The sequence below is a fragment of the Mytilus californianus genome, unplaced genomic scaffold, assembly GCF_021869535.1.
Source record: "Mytilus californianus isolate M0D057914Y unplaced genomic scaffold, xbMytCali1.0.p SCAF_2, whole genome shotgun sequence".
Taxonomy (NCBI): domain Eukaryota; kingdom Metazoa; phylum Mollusca; class Bivalvia; order Mytilida; family Mytilidae; genus Mytilus; species Mytilus californianus.
Window position 1 is genome coordinate 56134661 of NW_026262668.1, and position 25437 is coordinate 56160097.

At 32.0% G+C, this 25437-nt stretch overlaps 2 long non-coding RNA genes across 3 annotated transcripts; one reads left to right on the plus strand and one right to left on the minus strand.

Moving 5' to 3' along the window:
- The first annotated feature begins 1356 nt into the window (after positions 1-1356).
- LOC127730092 (uncharacterized) lies at positions 1357-25086 on the plus strand. The gene is made up of 3 exons (XR_007994962.1): positions 1357-1682; positions 2060-2203; positions 23650-25086. It is a non-coding gene; the product is annotated as an uncharacterized LOC127730092 (long non-coding RNA).
- Positions 4432-9525, minus strand: LOC127730094 (uncharacterized). Of its 2 annotated transcripts, none has more exons than XR_007994964.1 (3): positions 9472-9525; positions 6376-6462; positions 4432-5029 (listed from the first exon to the last, which is right to left on the minus strand). It is a non-coding gene; the product is annotated as an uncharacterized LOC127730094 (long non-coding RNA). The 2 variants fall into 2 exon arrangements; XR_007994965.1 differs by having other exon boundaries at positions 9363-9525.
- Positions 25087-25437: the final 351 nt, after the last annotated feature.

Sequence of the window (25437 nt, forward strand, 5' to 3'; positions counted from 1 at the left end):
AAAATGAAAAACACGCACTGAGAATTTTAAAATTACACACTGAGATTTTAAAAAGACACACTGAGATAAAATAAATTGAAAAACACACACTGAGAACTGTTAATTACACAATGAGATATCAAAAATACACACTGAGATTAATATGCAAATTACTAATGATTATCTATGAGATGAATAATTCAACAGATTAATATCTTCGTCTCCCGATCTCTTGTCATTATAAAGAAATGCGGTTCCTACAACCAACATTCGTAATAAATTTCAAGACTTAACAACTTTTTTGCTAATTCATATTCATAAGTTTGTTGCCTATACTAACAGTATATTGGGATGTTTTTGCTATAAACTGTTTAAGCATGGTCCCTTTTCAAAAGTCTTTTAACTGTTACCCTGATTTCGCAAGGTAATCTTTTTTTATATTTTTGTTACGTTTAGAATGCATTCTATATGCTATAATAGGCACTTGGGAAAATATTCATTGCATTGTTTGTATTTTTGCAGATTGTTCCAATGTGTTCTTATAATTTTAATAAAGTTTTTCACCATTTGGTTATATTTTGTAATGAGAGTAAGTGGGTATTTTTCTTGTTCTATTGGTCTTTGATAACGTAGTTTTTCTATACGTTGTATTTTTAATGTTTTTTTATAAAACATATAGCGCCAAATTGAAGGACTAACGAGTTCTGTCCCCTAGTTGTTTTCAGCTTGTAATAGATTCAAATTAAGTATTCTAATTAAATATGTGCGCATAAAAAGTGCGCACAAATCTATGTGTGTAATTTTAAATTCTCAGTGTGTAGTTTCAAATTCTCAGTGTGTGTTTTTCAGTTTATTTTATCTCAGTGTCTCTTTTTGAAATCTCATTGTGTAACTTTCAATTCTCGGTGTGTAATTTTCAATTCTCAGTGTGTGTTTTTCATTTTTTGAAATCTCAGTGCGTTTTTATAAAATCTCAGTGTGTAATGTTTAATTCTCAGTGTGTATTTTTAGGTTTTTTAATCTCAGTGTGTGTTTTTTTTAAATTCTCAGTGTGTAAATTTTTCAAAAAATAGTTTAAACATAGTTTTGACGAGAACGGCTTGCCATAGTTATTCGTCTTGGCTTTTGGAAATATCCTTGAGCAAGGTGTTTTAAGTATTAACTAGTAAAACACAAATTTTGCCTTGAAATATCAAACCACTCATCGGAACAGATTTTGCAGACTAAGCAGTCCTTTATTTTGCCATGGTTTACTTCAGTGCAAGGTATTTGTTACTTCAATCAATGTGATCCAAACAATTTTTTCTCAAACCTAGGACAACTCTTCGACTATTATTATTACGGACGGGAAAACTCGGTCATGTAACTATTACAAAACCCAAGTATAAGGAAGTATTTATTCTTCGCGCTTCTTTACTATTTTTAACTTATTTAAATAATATAAATATCTACTGAACAAGCTCGTTCAGGTCTTTAAATAATTTTGTGTGGACGCAATCAACATCGGACAATGGGGTTATTTGAAGGAATTTCGAAATTCGCTCTTATATCAGCAATTTTGACTGCTGTTGGATTTCTTGTACATTTGATCGGTTATGGAGCACCATACTGGGTAAAAAGTGGTACTTTTAATATTGGACTTTGGAAATATTGTTTTAAAAGCGAGTGTATTGACATCGTTAGCGATAAATTTACAATTGAAGGTTTGTATTCCTTTATTAACTAAATTTATTTTTTAAGAAATGCATATGTTTTCTGAAAGATAAAAGTCGACAATAACTGTATCTCAAAGAAATGATTACAATTTTCTTTTCGTCTTAATTTCTTCGAATTTCTGTTGAAAGCGTCTTTTAAAAAAAAATCATTTTACAAGTATTCTATAATATAACTCACTCTTTATTGTCGATGTTTGAAACATTGCTTCAGATCTGCAAGATCAGATGATTATATAGTTTGTTTTGGCGACACACGTTAATTTCAAGCTGAGTTTAAGTCATTGACTTAAAAAGGAGGCTTAACAAGACCCAAAATGGTCTTAATTTGAAGTGAAAATAACTACACGTACAGTTCTTGCTTTTAGGATGGTTGGAGGCAGTCCAAGCCTTCGAGACACTTGCCTTTCTAGCCATACTTGCAACGATAGTGGTTATGGGACTAAAATTTACAGTCATGAAAGAGCAGAAGATATTGCCAATTGTCATCTTAATATTTCAGTCTGCTTCAGGTTGTATATGTAATATTTAGATAGACGGAACATTTCTAACGGGTCTGTGCTAGTTGACCGAACACTGACATCTTTTTTTTTTTTTTATTTTACTTTCGTTTGAACCGACCTTTATCAGACAATCTTTGTGTATTTCCACCTGATGAAGCTCTTCAGTTGAAACCTTTGTAATGACATTGAAATCTGTATTCAACTATATACACCACATTACAATTAACAGTTTGAGCTTTTTGGGTCATTATGTGTGATTTGTGTTACTTTAAGCTTTGTGATGTTTCTCGTAAATTATTTTTTAGTTCCTCTGATATTTTACCGGTCACGGTCTTTTCTTAATTGTCTCACAAGATTGTGCGAGGTAAACGATCCCGGGCTTTGAATAATCAAATATACTTTTTCTCATTGTTGAAGGCCGTACAGTTGCCTATAACTGCTTACATCCACTTCATTTGAACTTTGGTGGATAGTTGTCTCATTGGCAATCATATACCACATCTTCTTATTTTTATATTTTTATGCTAAAAATAGGCAGATCGGGCATATTTTACTTCATTTACTCACTGCTTTCGTTTGGGTTAAATTGGGAAAATAACTTTAACAGTAATATATAATTAGCTTTAAACTAAAGTTTTAGTGAACTGAAAGACCGCTTGTCTGATTTTTAAAGCTGTTTTTGTTAAAATATTTGAAATAGCTCTCGCCGCGATATAGCCTTTTGTGCTGATGCGGCGTAAAGCAATCACCAATTAATTAGTTAATCAATTTACTGTATAATAAGACTGAAAAATGCTATGATTTGTTAAAATACACAAGCGTGTAGATGTGCGTAAAGTATATTTCATCAATGATTCTCTTTAAAATAATAACCTTTTCAAAGGATGAAAACACGTGATCTGCAAAGTTTCTCAAATTTCTGGGCATTTACTAGTAGTAAAGAAGAAACACTGAACAAAATCCAATCATAACCATTAATTGTCAAAAAATTAAAACAGACAATAGTTTTTTTTTTTTAAATTCAGAGTGTAACTGTCCTTTTCAGGGTGTAGTCAGGTGAAATAAAAAGAATATTGAATTTAAAATTTTTACTTTAAATCAGAAAAGCATTAGTTAATGAACAAAATAAGCTGAAGATATAAATAAGTTTGTAACTCCTTTTCGAGAGATTTAATTTAAAAGTAATGGCGGTATAAGGCTGACTCGGACTTTAACCTTATATTTAGCATTGACATTATTTTGTGTCTCAAATCATTAGATTTCAAATGTCTCATTAGCGTATTGTAAGCAACAGAAACACAGGCACTTGTCTCTGTTATTTTTTTTCATGTTTACCTTGATAAAAGTATTTAGGACATTTTTTTTAGAAACACATGCCTGTGAACAGAAAGTTTGGTCTTTTATTATTTACTTTTTACAGAAAATTCGCCTTATTAAAGCGTTAATGTGTTAACACTGGACACTTTTAATTTGCAAAACACTCATTTGCAAATCCGCCGCCGCCTCTCCTTAGACCTACAATGTCGTGTATATAACCAAAATGTGCGGAATTACATGGGATTCAATAATTTCATTGCTTTTCTACTGTTATTATTATATATATTCTGTAATTTGATTTAGAAAAACATGGGATTTTCAATATCCCATGGGATAAGGCAAATCCCATGGGATTGACCATTATCCCATGGGATTTTGGTTAAATCCCATAGGATTTTTTTGGGTCCCATGGGATAATTGTAGACCCATGGGATATTTGTTGTCCCATGGGACCAAAAAAATCCCATGGGACTATAATTATCCCATGGGATTTTTAATATCCCATGGGACAAAATAAAATCCTATGGAATTCAAATTATAAATATTGAGTAATGTGTATGTTACAATGAATTCTGTTTGGTAGTAAAAAGTTTATAATATATATATGACATGTATGAGTGTATTTTGGTTTTTTTCATTTTGTCACAAACATGTTTTTAATTTGTTTATATGACAATAAAGATTATTATTATTTTGGAAAGTATAATACTATTTAAAGTAAAAAAATAAAATCCTTTAACTGAAATAAAATGATGACATGTCTTAATAAAAGAAAAAAATATTGATTTGAAATCTTTGTCTTGTTTGTTTTATTATGAAACATAGAACTGAAAAAAATATTTCATATTCTGACTGAATAAATTGACAAAGCACAGTTAATAGTTTACTCTTTTCATGAGTTAAAATTTTCTTTGTTATAGTTCCATTGCAATACATGAATATGCAAACGATTTGAATCTTATACCTTTGTGGTGTTCATAATATTACGTTTATATTTGCAAATTTATAAAATAAACACTTTTCCTGTTAAGTTTTAGTTTTTCTTGTTTCAGCTTGCTATTTACAATTATTCAGTCCACTATATAAGAGTCAAGTAAATAAATTATTTCATCCACTAGAATATTCCTACAATTCTAAGACAAAACCTCTTTTGCAATCTGTTCTTCAAAAATTTTCCACCGTACATCTTTATTGGATGGAGTGATTTAAATGAGTGGACAAAGCAAGTTCATTTGGACAACAAAATACTAATATATTTTTTCATTCCTCCCTTCTTTCAATTGATAATTACGTTGTTGCATTTACATGATTAAGTTCTTGTGCATCTATGATCATGATGATATGACGCCTTTTTGTTTATAGTCATTATGATGAAATTTCCTCTTTCTTATGTAGGAAAAAAACACATTCCATTTCAAATTAATAAAAAAGTCACATAATGTAGAAAAATATCAACTTTAAGTTTTCTGTTCAGTATTGACTTGTTGAATGATGATCATGAAAACCAAGATGTCTGACCTACAAATACACAAAACTCAAAGATTATAAATGAAGAGAAATACAGCAATAAAATGGCTATTTTATCATGTTTATGTACATTTTGATAAAACTTTCATTTGAATATTTAAAATTGTAAGAACTCTTATTTCAGTGCTTTGTGTCTATGGTTTTCATATTAGTTGTTTTTTGTGCCTTGTTGCAGTCTTTTCAGTTAAGCCAATTGCAACAAATGTTTACAGTTTGTTCAAATGTTGTGCTGTTATTAAAACCACTGTCCCAGGTTAGGGGTGGGTTGGGTGCTCACAAAATGTTTATTTTATTAGTTGATATTTGCTTTGAATTAGCTGTCAGTAACTGTCAGTACTAATAGATCTGTATGTTGAGTCTTTTTTGTTAAAGGGAAAGAATAAATTTCCAGCCACATCCGGTCTGTGTTTTTGGTAGCTGTTTTTCTGCTTTTTTGCATTCTAATGAGTTAATAAAATTGAAAATGAAAACGGGAATGTATCAAAATAACCTGACCAAAGAGCAGAAAATAGCCCTTTTCAACTGATTTTATAGTTTTTATATTTAAATGAACTGACACTTACACCACTGTCCTCAATTAGAGCAGGATTTGGCGCCAGCAAACATGTTAAACCATGCCACATTTTGTAAGTGGCTGTCCCAAGTCAGGGGCCTGTTATTCAGTGGTTGTCAATTATTGCTATATATCATATTTGTTTTTTATTTTTTGTTTTGTGCAAAAATCAGGCACTTAGCTTTCGCCTTTGTGGTGTTTCCCCCAAGCATGTTTAGCATGGATAGACACCATGCCCTTTTTAAATTGTTTTACATTTGTTATTTCATGGCCTTTTATAGATTACTATGCAGTATAGGGTTTGCTCATTGTCGAAGGCTGTACAGTGAACTAATTTTGTTAAATTTAATGTCATTTGATCTCTATTGGAGAAAAGTCTCATTGGCAATCATACCGCTTCTTATCTTTATATCAACCCTGCCATATTTTGCCTGTCCAAAATCAGGAGCCTGTACATAGTTCAGTGGTTGATGTTGGTTCAAGTCCGTCATATTTGTTTTTTCATAACTTGTTTTTTTTTATAAATTAGTCTGGTATATTTGAAGTTTGAATTGATGTTTTGTTCCAAATTTTGTTTGTGGTGTCTTTCATAGATGACTATATCATGTATAGGGTATGGGTTTTCTCATTATTTACAGGTCATCATTGGCCTCTAATAAGTAATTGCATTGCTTACATCCACTTAATTGAACTCTGGTGGATAGTTTTCTTATTTATCATACCACATCTTATTTTCATAATAATCATTATTCAAGGGCAATAACTTTTATAGAAGTGGACTTACCATTTAGGCTTTGTTGACGTCTGTAAATCTATTTTTGTTGATAATTTCTTTTGTTTATAGTTTCCCTTTATCTTTAATGTCCTTGCCCTACACATAAAAGGGTAAACATTATTATTTAATGACAATAACTACTATCACATAATTAGTACTAGTAGGCAATTGACAATTTTGGATCATTTGTATATCTTGTCTTGCTCATCATTTTTGCTGTTTAATATTATCAATATTCTATGAAAATGAGGTCACAGCAATATTAACCTTGGCAGACAGACATCTTGTTATTTTTATATGACACCTTGCAGTCATTCCATACACCAGCAAGTAGACATATGCTTATAATATCTGATAAAATGAAAAAACCAAGAAAACTTAGCATTGACCAAAGAACCATAAAATGCGGTCATGGTTATATGAATCTGCCAGACAGACATGCATACCTTACAATCGTTACATCCACCAAATATAATTTACCTGTTGCTTAAAGCATATGACATGTATGATAAACTGACAAAACAATGCAAACTTTTCATTGACCAATGAACCATGAAAATGAGGTCAAGGTCATATAAAACATGCCAGACAGACATGTGCATCTTACAATCATTCCATTCACCAAATATAAGGGCCTTATTGCTAACAGTATCTGAAAAATAGATCAAACCACAAAAACTAAACATTGTCCAATGTACTATGAAAATAAAGTCAAGGTAAGATGAAACTTCTCAGATAGACATATGGACCTTACAATCATTCCATGCACCCAAGGTTGGGCGGTATTTACCACCCCCGGTATTTACCAGTGGTATTTACCGGTATTTACCGCCCCGGACAATACTCCCCAAGTGGTCAATACTGGCAAATACTGGTCAATTGAAATTTTCATGCTTCTTTTGACTGGCTTATCTATCAATTCTAGTAAAAAAATGGTTGATGAGGGAAAACTTTATTCCTTTGGCATGATTCAGTTTATAAAAATGAATGATATTGGTATGTTATTAATTATTAAAACATTAAAAATGACTAATTTAGTTCGTAGGGGTAATTATATTGTAACTTTTGGTATACATATAAAACTGAGCAGCTATATCAGTTATTTTAACATGCATAAATCAAGATATTTTTTTCTTTAAAAGGTTTGAATTTAACAGGTAAATAGAACTACAAGTGACTAGCAATATAGATTATCAGAGCATTACCTATAATATGGCTAACAGGTGTCAAAAGTTTAATTACTATAACAACTGTCCCCTAATAAATGTTGACATAACAGGAAAAAAGTCATAAAAGTGATTTCTAAAGATTGTTTTAAACAATGAATTAATTCCTGGCTATTCAACAGCATGATAAATTTGTTCTAAATGCAGGAAATGTTTTTTTTTAATAAATATATAATTATAACATATATATATATAAAACAATTTTTAAATTTTTTTTAATTGCATCTTTCAAGATAACTGTTAAGAAAACCAGATGTTATATAGTCTCTCTTAAGTGACTGACTTCATGGTGTTAATGACTATATCTGTTGTATGATTAAATTAATATTTGATAAATCTTCATTAAACCATGTTCATGAACTAATTAATTATGACTTTTTGTCCTATTACAATGTAGTAAATAAGTGACTTTCTGCCTTGTGACTATATCTATCCATTTACCAAGTAATTGACCTGAGATAGGGACTAGTTTTATAGTAAAGTCCTATCAAAATTTCAATAGACCAGTATTTGCCAGTATTTCCCGGTATTTACCAGTATTTACCGCCGGCATGGTCAATACTAGTATTGACCGCTTTTTTGCCAACCTTGCATGCACCAAATATAGTTGACCTATTGCTAATTTGAAAATAAGGAAATAGAAAAAGTGACCAAAAAACAAACAAAAAAAATAACATTGAGCAATGAACCATAAAAATGAGGTCAAGGTTGAATAAAACATGCCAGACAAACATACATCCTTAAAAATTTTCATACACAAATATACTTGACATGATGCATACTGAGTATTAGAAAAAATGGACATTTTCATGGAATAGTGATGTCATGGACTAGGAAAATTAGTCTGGGGACATAAAATACTGACATCGGACTAAATATACTAGTAAATTCTGTGTCCATGGACTTTTAATACTAGTTATATTTGTCTGACCAGACAATTTTCATTATTTTTACCAGGACTAATTTGTCTCTTACACTAGTTCTCTGAGAGACATGTCACCTTACCTTGACACATTATTCTGACTCTGAACAAACCAGTATTTGCTCTTACACCTTAATAATACAGCGTGCTTAAGGGAGAAGCAGCAAATACCAACTTTAAAGTCTTTGGTTTTACCCGGTTGGGTTCAAAATAAACAACCTTCTGCACTTGAGGTGAACACGCTACCACAAGACCAGGCAGTATAATATAAGGAGTTTACCCTAGATCTAAAATGGACAGTAGATTTTTTTTTCAACATTCTGGACATTTCTACCCTTGTCAGATATTGTCTATCTATTTTGGCCTTTTGTAGCTTATTACGCAGTTTGCCTTTTTAGCCCATTGTTGAAATCTGTACGGTGACCTATATAGTTGTTAACTTCTACGTCTTTAGTTTCTGTTGAAGAGCCGTCACATTGTCATGATACCATATTTATATATATTTTTGTCATGTAGGTGTAAGGAGACAACCTTTTGATATTCTGGTGGGATAAAAAGGGGAGACAGATTTTTTATCACCTGGCCTGGTTAGTTTTTCAGGATTCGTAAGGATAGAAAACCCGGTAAATTGTAACAAACCCCTGTGGTACGACCATATTTGCCAAAAGATTAGTCCAAATAATTATGACGTCTTGCAAGGCTATTTTAACTTTTTTCTGGGCACGTAATAGTCAAAGTTGTGACTGAGTGCGGAAATATGAAGATAGATAGATAGAAAAAAAAATTAAAATAGCCTTGCAAGACGTCATAATTATTTGGACTACCAAAAGATGTAACCTAATTCTTACTTGTTTGGGGAAGAGGGGATTAACCGAACCACTATTCAATCTAAATCAGTGAACTTAGTCCGAGTCGACATCTGTAACTAATCGTGCAAATTGATAGTCAACAGTATACCTTTTTTCAGAATGTCAGCTTACAACAAAGAATCACTGGTGATAGGGGAGTGTAACCGATAAATTGGTCCTGAATCAGATAAGATTTTCCCAGTAACGGAGAACCTTTAATCTCGAAGTTATTTACGGTAAAGACAGACTGTGCTCCTGAATTAAGGTATTATACATTTGTGTATTTTACTCGGGGGGGGGGGGGGGCACTTCCTATATACAAGATGATAGGACGTGCCGCTGGAATAGGTCACTTTTTACTCCTTGAAAATATGGGAATAGGTGCAGGGGAAAACTATCAGAAATATATGATAAGGTCGATAAAGTTCCAATTACTTGTATATGAAAAGCCCTGTCATTTTTTCACAGCCGAAAGTCTCGCCGTAAGTAAACATTACACACAGAATCTTAGCCTTAAATATTCCACTTTTCCAACACACCCTACGAAACCCAATCAATATGGGTAAAAGGTTACAATTTTACCCACGCAATATATGAAAAGGTATACATTTTTAAGATCAAAATTATATGAAAAGGGTGGGGTAACAGAACCCCAGCGACACCCCCTATCAATTAAATATTGAAGTGCACTTTATTAAAAGTTTTAAAATGTGACCCTATTTGGAATTCTCCATTCGTCGGTGTGGCTAAAAAGGGGGCATCTTTATTAAAAAAAACCCAAGACCAATCATAAACTTTTTTTCAAAACTCAGTGTCGTATTTTATTATCTTCCCAACAATTTTTAATAAAAGCTTAAAATGTTTGTTTCGCTTCCCTCTGACTTCCCTCCTGATTTTTTTTTTTCAAGAAATTATAGAATCAGTAAATGTATATATATATATATATATGTCTGTGGTCACCGTCATGCATTTAGATAAGAAATTCCAGCATGCATCATCAAATAATTCATGTGTATTTGTGACATCAACATAACTGAAACATTATATTATTTCCCAGTAATTAGGTAAATCATTTTGATTTAGAATTATATATGTCTGGGACTTATGCATGTATATGTCTCACAGGCACTTGTCTCAGAAAAAAAATCCTATATACTTTAATAAAGGTATATAGGAAATAAAATTCTGAGACAAGTGCCTGTGATATATCTGTCAGTCCCAGAATAATAAATATAATTGTTTCTTAATCTTTGGGAAAATCCGATTAGTCAATTGTTAAATTCTTTTACTTCATAATTATGTCAAAGTATACTTTTAAAGTTTTAAATTTTTAAGTTAAAATGAATATTCCGTTTTGATCTGAGGAAAAACTTTTTTAACTGTAATGACATGGTCAGTCAACTGATTTGTTACATGGCTGATTACAGGTAATTAAAGCATGCAGTAATTTTCCATTACGACAGTGCGTGTACACTGGGGTGTGTATAACGTATTAGAAATACCATAGTTATCTAGAGAACATCCTGTCTATGTGTAATACAGATTGATGACATTACACAAAATTTCTTTCGTTAAATGTAGTTAAGTATCTGTGTCCATTCCCTATTGCAATACTACAAATTTTTCGTAGAAAAAAATTTTAAAATTAAAAAAAAAAATCATTTATATAAAATAAAGAAGAAAAAAGTAGCAAATAAACTTATGTAACTACGCATTTAGTAAACATAATTTCACTTTACATGTACAAACCCTTGAGAAAACGTGTATATAGTTGTGTTTAAAAAGGCCAATTCCCAATGGATTTATTTCACACTAGGACCACAGGCACTTGTCTCAGAATTTTGTTTCCTATATATCTTAATATAACATTAAAAGTATATAGGAATTTTTTTTTCTGAGACAAGTGCTTGTGACTAGGACCTAAGATAGCTAGAACTAAGTTCTTTGGAAAGTTTTTTGTCTGATACATGTATACCTATAGATAATGTACATAATTAAGAACAGCTTCAAATCTGAGACTACTATAACACATGTGTTATAGTAGTCTCAGTTCAAATATATGCCTATAAATTAACGGTACGTCTAAAAACCGCTCAGGATCTCCTGAGTGCAGACAGGACATAAAAAGTCACTCAGGACATGTATATATGTTTTACGTCTAGTAATGGACTTCTGGTTTTAGTGAGCGTTGTTTTATTTTAGAGATATTGAGTTTTTTATAAAAAAAACAAGGGGGTGTTTTCGCATGTCACGCCGTATGTCAGAAACTATTTATGCTTATTGCATTAAAAATTCACACACAAGACGACGGGCGTATCATGCGCTCATGGCGCATGCTGTTTATTGATCTTATAATTTTGGTTTTGATAAAATCAAACCAACATTAAAGAAGTTATTTGGGATACGTCATGCATAACCGATGATCATATTCAATACCAATCATCATTTTGATTAGGTCGTTTGATCTTTAATAATTAGGACTGATTGGTGATGGTTATAAACACATACAAGTAAACTTTGCAAACAAACAAAAAAAAGAAAGCGTTTCCTTGGAAAAATTATAATAATACATGAATATTGTTTTTACAAAAAAAAAGTTATTTTTTTCGTTTTGTATGTAATAATTGAAGCCATTTAGAAATATAAGAAATCTTCACATAGTCGGAAAATTTTCAATTCAAGTTATTTCATTTGAAAACGTTAAAAACTATAGATCTTATTCGATGTAAAATGTGGGGTCCTTTGAGATCAAAACACCGTTTAAATAGGGTTTGTCTACTTTCGTCTATTGCCGAACATTCTATAATCAAGGATTTGTACAAATCCTTGCTATAATATAATGAATCGCGTCTCCAATACATGTATCACCACCATTACATAAAGTACAAATACAATATTCTCCTAAATATTTGGAATCTAACAATTTCATTAGGAAATTTTGAGTCACGATTTAGTTTTGGGATAACTTAATTTTAAAAACGTTTCAGTATTTTTCTGAAACATTTTTAAAAGGAAACGGACTTGAAAACAAAATTTATTTTTGAATATTAATATTGAACAATGATTGTTAAGAAAACAATCTGCCAAAGTGGTTTGGTAATTAACTGGCTTCATGCTGTCAAAAATGTCTCCTTTTTATAAGTTAATGATAAAAAAAAAAAAAAACTATTTGAAAGCGAATTAATCATTTCCTCAACTAAATACCATCTATAAATAAAGTCAATTCGTCAAGAACTTTCTCTCATATATTTAAACAATTGTAAAATAATTAATTTAAACTTTTGTACTGCGACTTTCTGTCCGTTTACCGATACTTATTCCTTGTTAAGTTTTTTCATATCCATTTACGAATACTTATAATGTGTTAATTTTTACGGATGCTTTTTATCCTATTTTCATATCAAACAACCATGTTACCCGTAGAACGGAGTTAAGTACAAATTTAGGAATTTAGTACTTAAAATTTTCAACAACAAAATTTTACACTTTCATTTACCTGGATTTTTTTCTACGCTTCGAGGCCGCCACCCTGTATCAAACATAGCCAACACCTCGCATGGCGTATTCACGATGTTGAGGGAGTGACAATATACAGCAAGTAAGTAATTGGGTGTTGAATGCCAGTAGATCTGAATTTGTAAATTTGTAAATTGAATTTAACCTGTTTAGAACGTGTATTGTTGAATTGTTTAATAAAATTACACACACAATCTGGGCTGATATGCATAAAACCACTTTAAGTTCAAGGTATCAATGAAACTGGGTCTGCATGAAAAAATGACTTATCACATAGTACCAGAACCTATGTTTACTGTTAGATGATAAGAAAATATAGCTGTAGACCTAGTTGAAAATCTTTACAAATTATTTATTCTTTAAATTTCTATTTGACTGTCTGGGTGCTTCTTATGTGTTTTAAATGTTTGCGTTTTGTATGCTATAGTTAATTTTTATAGACTGTTGTACGTCATTTGGTCGTTTTTAAGTTTTTGCCATGGCGTTGTCAGTATGTCTTCGACTTATAAGTTTTATATAATCTGCATCTCTTGTGCTGTATGTTAAAATGTATCTACACAATTGCTGCATCTTTACACATTCATCAATACACCCAAAAATATGAATAAAGCTTTCGTATATATAAAAAATAAGGAGATGTGGTATGATTGGTAATGAAACAACTATCCGCCAGTTCAATTCAAAAACCTGATATAAGCAAATGTGACTTACTTACTTTAGTCAGAGAGATCTTGAATCTGAATTCAATGATACGAAGTGGGAAGGGGTAGAGGTGGATTAAGCTGAGGACATGGGGGCCCGTCCCTTTTTTGGAAAAATTGGTTGATTATTTAGAGAATCACTGAAGCGGGCCCCCTCTTTATGCATGACAGTTAGTGCCTCCTTATGACATTTTTTGGATCCGCAACTGGTGAGGACTTCATAAAAAAAATATTTAGTAAGTTTTTGTTTTGTGATAAATAAAGTATTTACATTCACATAGACAGAAATAGGATAAAATAAACTACCGAAAGCTTAAGTCCACATAAGAGGGTATGGATGGGGGTTAACAGAATAGAGAATAACGGGCAAACAATAAAGATTAAAGAATAATGAAATGCTAAAATATGAGGAAAGAGAGTAATGATCAAAAAGTGTCAGTTTGTAGAAATATAGCTAAAAAAAATAAAGAACACAGAAAAAGAAGACCCCCCCTCCCATCCAAGATCCAGACTTCAACTTTAACGCTGCCGGGATATTTTGAGACAAAGTGCACATATAAGTAGTCAGCCGAAACCACTACTGAAGCGTTTTGCATCCATACGTTTTTTTTCGGGATACTGACTGCATAGTAAATTATCAATGTACTAGTTAATGTTCTCGAGAGATGACCCTATTACAGAGACATATATACACATATGTGTATATATGTCTCTGCCCTATTACGTGTCAGTAACCTCCTCGACACGGTTCATTTTACGGCGGCTCATTTTTGTCTTAAGAATAAACATAATTGATAAGTTTCTTTCCCCTGCATTCCTCGATCGCACTTGTAAACAGCACATTGGTCTCAAGACATTGGTACACTATACGTTACAACACTTGCCGTCAGTACTCAAAATTGGAAAAATATTAAATAAGAAGGTATAGAAAATTAATGCACACACACTACTATCAACCACAGACATGATGTTTTTCTCAATTTGCCTAAATCGTTATTCCGCAATACAACGAGGGTGATGAAAACACGGGCACCGGCATGCTGTGAATTTGAAAGTTTCCCAAATGAGTAACTATCCCTTACTTTTCTAGTGTAAAGTTTTATTAATACACATTTGATTTGAAATGGGATATCAGAGAGATATATTAACACATATATCATAGGCTGATCCAGGGGGGGGGGGAGGTTGGGGGCCCGGGCCTCCCTTTCTTTGGAAAAACTTGGTTGATTATTTAGGGAATCACTAAAGCATGACTGGAGCCGGCCCTCCCTTATGAAAAGTTCTGGATCCTCTAAATGAGAAACTCAAGAAATTGTTTTCAATTAAGATAAATACATGCAGTTTATAATGGTTTTCAGTTGTTTTTTAAAGGAGAGGCGGATTTAGTGGGTGGGGGGGGGGGGGGGGGGGGGGTGGACAGGAGTTCGGGACCCCCTTTTCTTGAAAAAATTTGGTTGATTATATAGGGAATCACTGAAGCATGACAGGAGCCGGCCCCCTCTTAGGCAATCACTTATGAAAATTTCTGGATCCGCCACTGTAAAATCGTCTTCAGATGCATTATATTAAAAATTTTATACCTGTATTCTATAGTACAAATCAAAGGACAATAATGTAAATTATGTGGTAGTAGCAATACAATATAAATATTGAGCAAAATTTCTACAAACTTTACCGTACTCTATTCAAAAATAAACATTATACATCAAGATAACAAAATAAAATTTAAAATCAGGGCGGATGGACCCAGGGCAAACAGATATTAACTTATTCAGGCTAACAAGTAATTAAGGTTGAATGTGAATCAGGGCGAATGGACCTAGATCCAAACTCCAGTAGGGTAACTCCTATAGTTCAAAAGTTCATGTTTATAAATTTCGTCAGGTCACCAGTACCTCACTAATAAAAATGAAACAACATGTTACAGACAATTTACATCTTTAATTTCAGCATAATTTTGGTTTTGGTTATGAATATCTTTCTTCTACATTTTTGGATAAATACTCATTATCCGGCAAATTCCAAGTTGAACCTTCTTCAGTAGGCCTATCCCAAACCAGAGACCAAATGATGCACAAGTTAGGTATAGGTAACAATATAAATGCAACAATGAGCAAATGCCATACCATCTAGCTAGCTATAAAAGGCTTTGAATAATATAAAATAAATCAAACAAGGAATTTAATGGTTTTGGGCAACTGTTTTGAATTTAAAAAAAAAGCTTTAACAATGTTAATTTTTGTGTGCATTAATTTTTGCTAATTTTGAATAATGGACAAAAATGTGAGATTGATTATTGTGATTTAAGAAAAATCTGCATACATAAAATTGAAAAATTGAAAATGGAAATAGGGAATATGTCAAAGAGACAACAACCCAACCAAAGAGCAGACAACAGCGGAAGGCCACTTACGGGTCTTCAACGCGGCGAGAAAGTCACGCACCCGGAGGTAGTCTTCAGCTCATAAATATGTATTAGATATAAGAATGCAATACAGCTCTCAGTCGCATTAACACACATGATTAATAAAAACCTCACAATAAGTTCTGAAAATCAGAATAAAAAGTATTGTAAGATTCTCAAAGTGTACACATGGAGTTATGAAACTTAAATTAATCATGCTGATTAAACATGTTAAAGATTGGCATACAACTTGGAGTAGCCTTATGGCATTGTATAGTGTAATGAATTCAGGGGATAATGGCACTACGTCTTTGATTTTAAAGTCCTCAGAATCAATCTTTAATATTAATATGCATACTCTTGTACAAAGGAATATAAGTATGCAATAGACATATGGTCTTCAAAAATAAGAGGTATCCATGCTATACATTTATGACAAGATCTTAATCAAGTATTAATTTTGGTTTGTTTAAATATTTCGGAGGTTAGTATGACGTCCTTTCTAATGATGATGTTTTCGTTTAAAGTTGAAAAAAATTGTTTGTACCAACAAAAATAAATACACAAAGTTTATCCAGAATTATGTGTTTATCATTTTTTTTATGTTTAGGTTGCCAGCAAGATGAAAAGAACAATGCAGTTCAAAAGTCAAAATGTGGATAAGCTGAGATACAAGATCCTACTTTTGCAGATTTTCATATTTTGCATGAATGAATTTGAAGTTTATATCATGGAGGGCAGAGAAAGAAAAGAAACTTCAATTTTCTTGCTTCTGAAGAATAAATGTAAAACATCTTGTTCGGTAAGTTTTATGCTCTGTTTTGATAGTGTTTGTGCATTCATCTGTCTTTCTCTAAATTGTATTCACTTAAAGTTTTTGGTTACAGTTCACCATGAACTTCAGTTAGTAACTTGTGGTTTTACATGTTTCCTCAAAATTTAGTACTTTAAAATGTTCATGTATTTTTGTCGAGCCTGCGACTTTTGTCGCAGAAAGCTCGACATAGGGATAGTGATCCGGCGGTGGCATTAGCTAACTTCCTAAAAGCTTTATATTTTAGAAGGTGGAAGACCTGGATGCTTCATACTTTGTATATAGATGCCTCATGATACGAATTCTGTCTGTCACATGTCCATTGTCCTTGACCTCATTTTCATGGTTCAGTGACTACTTGAAAAAAAAGTTCAGATTTTTTGTAATGTTAATTTCTCTCTTATTATGAGTAATAGGATAACTATATTTGGTATGTGCGTACCTTGCAAGGTCCTCATGCTTGTCAGAGAGTTTTCACTTGACCTAGACCTCATTTCATGGATCAGTAAACAAGAACAGTCTTAGATGCATGATTTTTTTTATTAGTTGTTAGTGGTTTTGAACTAGCTGTCAGTAACTGCGAGTACTCTCAGATCTGTACTTAGTGTCTTTTTGTTGTTTGGATGTACAAATACCCGGCCACGTCCACATGTATTTGTAGTATTTTTATCTATCTGATGAGTTAAGCCTCTTTCAACAGATTTTTATACGACTGCAAAAATTTTTTTTGGGTTCGTATAATGCTATGTATGATGTTGTCGTCGTTGTCTGCGTCGTCTTCGTCCGAACACACATTTGGTTTCCGGACAATAACTTTAGTTTAAGTGAATGGATCTCTATGAAATTTTACAAGAAGATTCAATACCCCAAAAGGAAAGTTGTGATTAGTTTTGGGCGTTATGGTACCAACAGTTTAGGAATTAGGGGCCAAAAAGAAGCATTTTTGTAGTTTCCGGACAATAACTTGTGTGTAAGTGTATGGATCTCACTGAAATTGTACCATAAGGTTCCATATCACAAAGGGAAGGCTGGGATTGAGTTTGGGGGTAATTGCCCCAAACATGCAGGAATTAGGGGCAAAAAGGGGCAAAAAACAAGCATTTTTCTAGTTTCTAGACAATAACTTGTGTTTAAGTGTATGGATCTCTCTGAAATTGTACTACAAGGTTCCATACCTCAAAGGAAAGGCTTGGATTGAGTTTGGGGGTAATTACTCCAAGGGGGGGGGGGGGGGGGGTTTCCCAATTTTTTTTTCTTCAATATTTTTGATATTTCAAATTTTTTGAAAAGTTTCAAGAAGAAATCTTCAATTGAAAGTATTGTGCAATAGATTTTTAAGATCTTTGACCACATTTATTTTGTGTCAGAAACCTATATTATGTCAAAAATTTGATCACAATCCAAATTCAGACAGTATCAAGCTTGAATATTGTGTCCTAATTGCCCCAACTGTTCAGGGATCGACATCTGCGGTCGTATCAGGCTGCGCTCAGCAAAGCATTTTATTATAGTTCGTTCTTATGTTGTACTGTTACACCACTGTCCCAGGTTAGGAGGAGGGTTGGGATCCCGCTAACATGTTTAACCCTGCCACATTCTGTATGTATGTGCCTGTCCCAAGTCAGGAGCCTGTAATTCAGTGGTTGTCATTTGTTTATGTGTTACATATTTGTTTTTCGTTCATTTTTTGTACATAAATTAGGCCGTTAGTTTTCTCGTTTGAATTGTTTTACATTGTCATTTCTGGGCCTTTTATAGCTGACTGTGCGGTATGGGCTTTGCTCATTGTTGAAGGCCGTACAGTGACCTATAGTTGTTAATTTCTGTGTCATTTGGTCTCTTGTGGAGAGTTGTCTCATTGGCAATCATACCACATCTTTTTTTTTATATTTAAGGTTAAGTTTTGGTGGTCAAGTCCATATCTCAGATACTATAAGCAATAGGTCTAGTATATTCGGTGTATGGAAGGACTGTAAGATGTACATGACCAACTGGCAGGTGTCATCTGACCTTGACCTCATTTTCATGGTTCAGTGGTTATAGTTAAGTTTTTGTGTTTTGGTCTGTTTTTCTTATACTGTATGCAATAGGTCTACTATATTTGGTGTATGGAATGATTGTAAGGTGTACATGTCTAGCTGGCAGGTGTCATCTGACCTTGACCTCATTTTAATGGTTCAGTAGTCAAAGTTAATTTTTTGAGTTTTGGTCTTTTTTTCTATTACTAAATGCAATAGGTCAACTATATTTGGTGTATGGAAACATTTTATGATGTACATGTCAGTCTCGCAGGTTTTATTTGACATTTCACGGTTCATTGCTCAGTGTTAAGGTTTTGTGTTTTGGTCTGTTTTTCTTAATCTATAAGCAATAGGTCAACTATATGTGTTGTATGGAAGGATTGTAAGCTGTACATGTCTACCTGGCATGGTTCATCAGATTTTCACCTCATTTCCATGGTTCATTGGTCAATGTTTAGTTTTCTTGTTTAAGTCTGCTTCTTAGAAACTATAAGCAACAGGTCAACTGTATTTAGTATATTGAATGATTGTAAGGTGTACATGTATTTCTTGTCGGGTTTATATGTCCTTGAATTCATTTTCTTGGATCATGTTGAGTTTATGTGATAGTTGTAGTAAAGCTTTATATTTAGGACTATCAACATGATATCAATGATTAGTAAAGAAGGCGCAACATTTCAGCGTGTGCACTCTTGTTTATACATTATACACCACATTTACTGTTTTTACCCTGATTTTATGGATCACTGAACATAGAAATGTCATAATGTGAAATTATAGTACATTCTTAGGTTAAAGTTTTTAGGTTAAGGTACATAGCTTACCATGAAGTTGAATTTCATACACATGTTCATTATGTGGTGAACTTTTAAATTCAGTGCCAAACTAAGATTTTGAGCCTGATTACATGATTGACTAGACATTGACACATGCTAGTGTTTGCCAGGCATGGTGTCCTGTACTAGGAATTTGTCCTGTACTAAGAACTTTAATAGTACTCGCTGAGTATGGAGTTTTTGGGAAAGTTTAATATTAGTGAGATTTTTGCATGACATCCTGTCAACTGCTTGTTGATCATGTTTATACACGTCTTAAAATTAATATCTGACACATTGGTGTTTTGTGAACTTGGAAATAAGTTATTTGATAGAATAATAATGTTTTGAGATTATCAAAATAAAAAATATCCCATTTTTACTATTAATAATTAAGTGTTAACAAAAAGAAGATTTAGGATATATGTATAACCATATATAAAAATGAGACAGCAACCGAACAACACAAAAATAAGAAAAAAAATATATTTTTTTGTATCAATGTTATAATTTCCAACATGTCAAAAGAGTTCAAGTTATTTTCTCATTGAAATAAAATACAAGTGGAACTCTTTCAGAACTTCAGAAGCTTAAAGAAGTGCTGTTTCTATTGTTGGCGTTTTGTATAATATATTGCAAATTCTTGTGAAAAATGGAATGTTATTGTAATTGCCTAAAGTTTTAACATTGATCTATATATATATATATATAACTGGGGAAAATACCCAAATGTTATAAAGAAGAATACATCAATTGATTGTTATATAATATTAGAATAGGAAGATGTGGTATATTGCTAATTTGACAACTCTCCATCAGAGACCAAAGGATGTAGGAGGTTAGCAACTGATGACACTGGACAACCTTCAACAATCAGTAAAATCCATACCGCATAGCTATTTTTATTGAAAATCATATGTTATTGCTACATGTATGCAAACAATTTTTTATAATGCATAACTTCGGATTTTATTGGTTCTTTTTCAGAAGGATTGAAATTCATCTCTTAGAATAAAAGGAGAAAACACAGAAACAAGACCAGAATAAATTCAAAGACAAATGTCAGATCAGTTATTATTTTCATCACTCAGTCAATGAATCGAAGTTCTATTAAATATCTAAAGATATTAAAACCAAATTAATGACAATGTTCTGTGCTGAATGGCCAAAAAGTGGACTATACATTAAGATCACACAATGCTGGATGATAAGAATTTTTTGGATGGAGGGATATCCTGAAAAAAAATTAGATTTATGTAAAAAGCTACTAGTATGTTAAGCCTAATAATAGAGTTTTCATTGATTCCAAATGGGAAAAAATTGTGTTTCAAAAAAGTATTCTAGAATTCATAAATAAACATATATTGATACTTACATTATCTGCTTTGTTGTTTAAAAGTTTAGTTTTGAACAATTATAGAACAATATGATTGCATTAACATTTCCAAGGAAAAAAAGATATTCAACTAAAAAGATTCATCTTAAAACAATTTACTACCAAACAGAATTCATTGTAACATACACATTACTGTATATTTATAATTTGAATCCCATAGGATTAATTGGATTTTATTTTGTCCCATGGGATATTAAAAATCCCATGGGATAATTATAGTCCCATGGGATTTTTTTTGTCCCATGGGACAACAAATATCCCATGGGACTACAATTATCCCATGGGACCTAAAAAAATCCTATGGGATTTAACCAAAATCCCATGGGATAATGGTTAATCCCATGGGATTTGCCTTATCCCATGGGATATTGAAAATCCCATGTTTTTCTAAATCAAATAAAAAAATATATATAATAATGACAGCAGAAAAGCAATGAATTTATTGAATCCCATGTAATTCCGCACATTTTGGTTATATACACGACACTGTAGCTCTAAGGAGAGGCGGCGGCGGATTTGCAAATGAGTGTTTTGCAAATTAAAAGTGTCCAGTGTTTGTTAACAAATAATACACATATACATAAATTTAGCAACATAATTTCCATATTTCTGTATTCATTTCAATGGCATTGCCATGCAAAGCGTTTAAGGAGTCGAGGTTAAGCAATCACCGAACTGCCTCCAACATTTACCTGTTTTTTTATGTCTAGGTTAGTTTATGGAAAGGTATATACTATGAAATTTAGAGCGAGGGGCTTGCCCCGAGCTCTTAACTTCATAGTATATACCTTTTCATAGACTATCCAATTTAGCACATATTTACAACTCGAGTAATCTTTTAATTGGTCTATTGATAGTTTATTTTGGCTAACTTCTTGTGTCACAGGTGTTTGTAAAACGGAGCTCATTATCGAATTTTATGTTTTGTAAATGTACTCACTAGTATCATTGTAAAATATGTGATTTCAAAAGGCCCTAGTGACTCTAGAATGAAAAGATGATAGCTGCTGGTGTAAGTATGTATATTGATATAAAGCGGTGTTTTACTATACATGTACTTCTTTACATGGTAAGATGACAAAATGAATTGACCAAAAGCAGACAATAATTAAATTGCAGTGGAAGCTTTACATGTTTTGAAAACACTTTTCAATTTCACAGTAAAACTGAAGTTATAATAAATTAAGATTATTTGAAACATATAGATAGTTTGTCCCCATAGATAGTATAGCGGATAGCATTAAAAAGAAACTACCAATAGATCAGAGATTATAGGTTTTGTGTTTTTTATGTGTTTTTTTTTCAAAGTAAAAACTAAAAGATTAATCAGAATATGTATATATATATATATATATATATATGGGTGGCACATTCTCTTCAGACATTATCACGGTTTTTCAATTCAAGACATGCATGAAATATTTGCCACTGGACATTAAGCAACCAGTAATCAATCAATCAATTCATGACGAAATAGATCAATTTCCCCAAGAAAGTTAATAAAATCACCAAATTGCCTTAATTTCCCTTCACAATAATTCATAGTACACACTTTTGTTTTGTGTACAAAGTAGTTGCATTGATGATAAATTATATTACAATTTTAAGATAGCCCTGCTCTCTAATCAAGGTATAAAGAGCCATATTTGTTACTCTTTATTTAAATGAAAAAAAACTTGCAATTGTCAAAAACATTTTTTAAATCCAAAGATTTTAATAGCAGGATATGTAAAAATCAACGTGAAAACTAATTACAAACTATTTAATTTAATTTGGAACATTTTATTTGGAAAATAGCCAGTGGCAATTTTTGTTTTCATATCTCGATTACGATACAATGAAATCTTAACCTTGTGGTCATTCATGCGTGGTTACTTAGTACACGGAAAAAGTATGTACTATGAAAATTAGAAGGCAAATTCAAGCAATATGATTGGACGAGAAGTTGTAAGTATGTGCTAAATAGATTTAGTTGATTGATAACAAACTTTTTAAGGTCACTAATTAAGTCAATCCTTTGTGCACATAGTTCAAATTTTCTGTAAATTTTGTCTATGTCAACTAGTAAATCTATTCACCGACCAATTTATAAAAGAGGGTCTGAATGGGGTTCTTCATTTCTGTATTCCTTATTATTTAGGCAGCTTTCTCTATTCTCTATTGATTTTGATCAATATACTCTATTCTTAATTGTATTGGCCTATTTTCTCTATTCTTATTTTTTTCCTTTTATTCTAAATTTTCTAAATGTTGCGTATACGTCAGTATGACCACAACACTACAACACCATGAACCAAAATTCATCAAGAGGTCACGCCGTTTCAGAATCTAATCGATCTGGGTATTATTTTGAAAAAAAAGTACATTAAAACTTTGTGATCGGTTTAAAACGTCATAAACAATGGAAATTCAACCAATGACGTAGCGTTATTTTCATTTCGGTGCACAAACAATGAGATTGCCCATAGTCCTTAGATTATGAAAAGGCGTAATTATCTTTAAATTAAAATAGATGCCACGGTTAACAATTTTAAGTTGTTTTCTTTTTTCTTCATTGTTTTTTTAATAAGATTCAGAGCTTTTTGAATAAATAAATAATTTATCTAATTCTTTATTTCAGTTGGTCTAATCCTTCTAGGTGTGATCATATATGGTGCCAAAAGTACTATAACTAGCTATGGATTCGCGTTTGTTTTTGTGATAATAGCTTCGATCATTATTCTCGTCGCTGGAGTCTTCAGTTTCTTGGATTGGAGAGGCGCTTCTTCACCTGCATAAACAGAAGTACAATCGAAACAAGCATCATTAATATTACTACTGGACTTCCGTGTAAATTGTTATTGAGCTTCCGAGTACTAGTATATTATTATAAAAATAATAGGCTTTAGATATTAATCCTGCTATTACAAACTAGGTTGGGTGTAAAAGATAGAAATATTCACCCACTAACCATGTATGTTTGCTAGGAATATTATACAATTACTGTCTTTTGATGAGGTTAATATGCGGTTTTATTGACTTTTGAAAAAAACTGATATTCACTGAGGCCGACGGCCGAAGTGAATATCAGTTTTTCAAAAGTCAATTAAACCACATGTTTACCGAAACAAAAGACAATAATTGTTTTATTCCATATTCAAAATCAAATTCATATAGAGAAACCTACTTATATTATACCAATATGGAATAATCAAAATTAGTGTCGCTTTACAAGCACGGTGAACAATAGGACTGTATTTAACATTACTTATTCTGTAGTGTGAGGCTACAGTCCTGCAAGAGAGTTGTCTTTAAACAAATATATTTTTTTTCCTTTTGTTATTTTATCATTGAAGAGAACCACAATCTTTGCATATTTTGAAAAACGTATTTTTTTATTGGCAGTGAATTTAAATTTAAGAGCCACGAAAGCTCGTAGAAGAAAGAATTTTGATTTTCCTTCATGCCGATTGAATCAATGTCCACAGAACTGATGAAGCGAAACTTTCTCTTTGATACAATCATTAAAATACTAACAACTTTAACATCAGTCAGTCATATTTTTATGTATATAAAAAATTATGAAACATGTCTGACGTATTGTTTTCCATTTTTCTCGAAGAAATTGAAGAGAGCTTTAAATGTAATTCAGAAAATTGATACCCATGACATTGAAAATATTTTCAACCTTCACACACATATATATATATATATATATATATATGTCTGCATAAGTGACAACTGCAAATTATACCTTGTCCGTAGGATTTCTTATGATTAAGAAGTATTATAAAGTGCCTAGAAAATCAACCTAACAATATTAGAGTAGATCTGAATCTTTATTTCCTCCCTAACTGGGGCTGTAATCTGTACATTTTCTTCTCACTTCTACGGCAACACCGCCTAGCATTGCACAGACGCCTTATAATACTTACAAGAAAGTATGAAAAACGTTGAATAGATGTGTATGGATAAAGCAGTTGCTGAGACGGCTGGTTGTTGAAAACACTTTCAAAAAGTGAGCACTTCATACATGATTTTTTCTTGATTTAAGTTGAAATAAATTACCAGAATAAAATTTAGTGTCATGATTTAAACAATTATCGTTGGTGGTGTCTATTACGCATTTGCAGAAATTAATACGCATCTACGGTCATTAGACCTTTTCAATGACCCTCGAGACCGACATATGACACCCACAGTTTACAGGTAAAATAGAGGGGTTGAATGAAAGACAAAAATCATTCAGGAGTAACATTCATGATTATAAAATATCATTATCGATTTAAAAGGGTTAGATTATTTTGAAAAAAAAACCTGGCTATTTGCGATTTTAATCTTGTTTTGTTTCCCTCTCTCAATCTCAAATTATCCGGTATTTCATGTTTAAATTTTGAATACTTCAAGTACAAAAAAACTGCAACCAACT